The following is a 3897-nucleotide window of genomic DNA, read 5'->3' on the forward strand; positions in this document are numbered from 1 at the left end:
CCAGGAGTGGCCACTGCACTCTAGTCTCAGTGACAGAGTGAGACTCCAACTCAAAAAAAGAAGAAAAAATTTTTTTTAATTCTGGGGAAAGTTTTACTTTCATTTCCAGACCGATTGACTGCAGGATATGCGAGAAAGTGAGGCATCAAGGATAAAGTCAAGGTGTTTGGCCCCAAGTGTGGAGAGTGTTTGTCCTTAGCTCACCTGGAGAAGGCTGTGGTTGGAGAAGGCTGTGATTAAAGTTTAGGGGGAGAAGACTGAAATTCTGTTCAAGGCTAGAGGCCTCCCATTCTTTGCAACTTTAACTTTGTTTCACTTGTTTCCAGAGTTACATTTTTATTGTTATTTGTTTTTTGAGCCAGAGTCTTAACCTGTCACCCAGGCTGGAGTGCAGTGGCATGATCATGGCTCACCGCAGCCTTGACCTCCTGCTCAGGCCATCCTTCTGCCTCAGCCTCCCAAGTAGCTGGGACTACAGGTGGGCACCATCATGCCTGGCCCATTTTTAAATTTTTTGTAGAGATAGAGTCTTACGATGTTGCCCAGGCTGACCTCCAACTCCTGGGCTCAAGAAATTCTTCCGTCTTGGCCTCCCAAAGTGTTGGGAGATGTGAGCCATGGTGCCCGGCGAGTTACAGTTTTGATCACAGTCTTAGCACCCTCCCCACTTCCCACTCATTTCTATAATATGAAAAGGACCAAATGCAATAAAACATACATATATGCACTCACATTACAGAGTGGAGAAAAATGCCTTGATTGAGATCAGACCCTTGGCAGGAAGGAGGCAGCTCTGCGTAGAATTAGCGACAGTGACAGAATGGACCAGATCTCATTGTTGAAACTAATTTTCTTTTTTTTTTAAATTGGAGTCTCACTCTGTTACCCAGACTGGAGTGCAGTGGCCGCTCCCGGCCACCACAGCCTCGACCTGCTGGGCTCCAGCGATCCTTCCGCCTCGGCCTTCAAAGTAACTGGAACTACAGGCACGCGCTACCAGGCCCAGCTAATTTTTTGATTTATTGTAGAGATGAGGTCTCGAACCCGCGGGCTCAGGCAATCCACTCACCTCAGCCTTCTACTAACCAGAGCTGGTCACCAGGAGCCAGGTGTACTCTTCTTTCCCTCCACCTCCTTCACTCTGCAACAGAGAAAACACAAAGAGCAAAGTGGCCCAGAAGTGGACAGGCTGAGGAGGGAGGCGACGCTGAGTCTTGATGAGCCGCAAACTTACATCAGCTTCTGCATAATCCATCGTGGACTTGACTTGGCCTTTGAAGTGTCCATTCTTACTTGTACCCCACAACTTTAAAATAAAATAAAATATTTAAAAAAGAGAAGCGTCCATTCCTCTGCAATAAAAGCTTGTATCAGGCCGAGTGCAGTGGCTTATGCCTGTAATCCTAGCACTTTGGAGGCTGAGGCAAGGGGATGGCTAAAACCCAGGAGTTCAAGATCAGCCTAGGCAACATGCCAACACAGCAAGACCTCATCTCTACAAAACAAAACACTAGCTGGGTGTGGGGGGTGGGTGCCTATAGTCCAACTACTTGGGAGGCTAAGGTGCATGGATTGCCTGAGGTCAGGAGGTTGAAGCTGTAGAGTGAGCCATGATCATGGCACTACACTCCAGCCTGGGTGACAGAGTGAGACCCCAACTCAAAAAAAAGTTCATCTATTAATTTTATTTGTATTTACCTTTAGATTAAAAAAAGAAGATTGCATCTATTTTTATTCCCCCTTCGGGTCATAAGCTAATTAGCCAAGAATGTTCCTTGGCTGCTCTCAGCTCTGGTTGCCACTAACACAGGCATGCACAGGAAAGAGACAGGCTGCTCTTTCTAATACTACCTGCCTGGCTGACCTTTCTTCTCCAGCTCCACCTGAACTAAGACTTTTGTATCCAGTCCTCATTTTATGGTCTTTGGTCTGTCTGTTGGCGGAAGCCCCCAGGAAAACAAAGACAAAAACAAAAACAAGGGAAACAGGCATGACATTACAGGGTGGCGAACCCACTGTGGTTGTGGCTATATCTGTGAGATTTCACAGAGTGAAAGGATAACTTTGCAGGGAATGTCTCGTACGCAGGTTCCATCAGATCTCCCTGCCTTTGGACAGACTAACGTGTATGATGAAATAATCTCTCTAAGACAAGGATCCAACATGCAGAGACCATCTCACTTAAAAAAAAAAAAATCTTGGTCCGGACACAGTGGCTCAGGCCTGTAATCCCAGCAATTGGGAGTCCAAGGTAGGAGAATTGCTTGAGGCCAGGAGTTTGAGACCAGCCTGGGCAACCTAGTGACCTTGTTTCTACAAAAAAAAAAAAAAAAAAAATTAGCTGGGCATGGTGGTGTGTGCCTGTAGTCCCAGCTACTCAGGAGGCCGAGGCAGGATTGCCTGAGCCCAGAAGGTTGAGACTACAGTGAATTGCACCACTGTACTCAAGTCTGTATGTAAGAGTGAGGCCCTGACTCAAGGAAAAAAGAAAGAAAGAATTACCCTTCTCTAGACAGAGGTCTGGGCTTTGCCCTCAGTTGTGGAGCAGGTGATCTCTGGACCTTTGTAATGTCAGGCCTGGTAGGATTATCTTTGTTTGCCTGGGGGCTTCTGCCTGCAGACAGACTAAAGGTCCTATAATGAGGATTTTGAAACATGCAGTGTCAGTTTCACCTTCCAGATGAACTGGATACAAAAGAGTTAGTCCAGGAGGGGCTAGAGAAGAAAGATCAGCCATGCAAGCAGTATGTGATAAAGCCCCAATAAAAACTCTGGACACTTAAGACTGCCCAGTGGCTCATCATGCCTGCAATTCCAGCACTTTGGGAGGCGAGAGGATTTCCTGAGTCCTGGGTTCGAGAACAGCCTGGACAGTTTTATGAAACTTCATCTCTACAATAAATAAAAAATTTAACTGGATGTGGTGGCACACACCTGTAGGTCCAGCTACTTGGAAGGCTGAAGGATCATCTGAGCCCAGCAGGTCAAGACTGCAGTGGCCTTGAGTGTGCCACTGCACTCCAGCCTGGGTAGCAGAGTGAGATTCCTACTCAAAAACAAAAATAAAAACAAAACACAGAAAAACAAACAAAAACCTCTGGACATCAAAGGCTCAGGGAGAGCTTCTCTAGTTGCCAATTCTCTCTAGGTATTATCACATATTGTAGTTGGGCAGAGGTGACTGTCCAGGACTCCACAGGGAGAAGATCACTGGAAGTTTTGCACCTGTGTGGCAGGATGCAGCATATGCTCAAATATATTGTAGCAGGAAAAATAGAGAAATCGTGACACCGAGACTCTTATAGGAAGTGGCACTTTATTACGCTGGCTAGCACATCGGGCCGAGAATTTCATGTATTCAAATTGAGCTTGAGAATCCCAGAAGAGGAGACGTGGGGTCTTATACCCTTGTTTAGGTAAGGGAGGGGGGTCGTGTTGAGTGATTACATACTTCCTTTGGAATCTTACAAGCAAAATCAGATTTTTTAAAGAACAAATGGTTTCCAGGAACTGCAGGCTTGTAAACTGTTAACTTCAGGAGGGGGATTTTAGATAAGACTCTTTTCCATTTCCATGAAATAGCGGTCTCTGGGTCATTTGGCCTTTCTTAAACAAAACCTACCTGGCGCCCAGGCGGCTGTTTAAAGTTGCAACTTGCCTTTCAAAAGGAAATACCTTTAACTGCTATCAACTCCTTTCCTGCCCTGGGCTAGTGATTGCCATGAGGCCAACTGCTGATCCTGAACCAGCTACATGTTCCTGTGTTTATTCACTCAATCATACAAGAAATATATTTGACCATTTGCCGCATCCTGCCACAGCTCAGCCTGTAATCCCGCACTTTGGGAGGCCGAGGTGAGTGGATTGCCTGAGCCTGCGGGTTCAAGACCCGCCTGG

This window comes from Carlito syrichta, unplaced genomic scaffold, assembly GCF_000164805.1.
Source record: "Carlito syrichta isolate Samal-C Ts95f unplaced genomic scaffold, Tarsius_syrichta-2.0.1 Scaffold309881, whole genome shotgun sequence".
Taxonomy (NCBI): domain Eukaryota; kingdom Metazoa; phylum Chordata; class Mammalia; order Primates; family Tarsiidae; genus Carlito; species Carlito syrichta.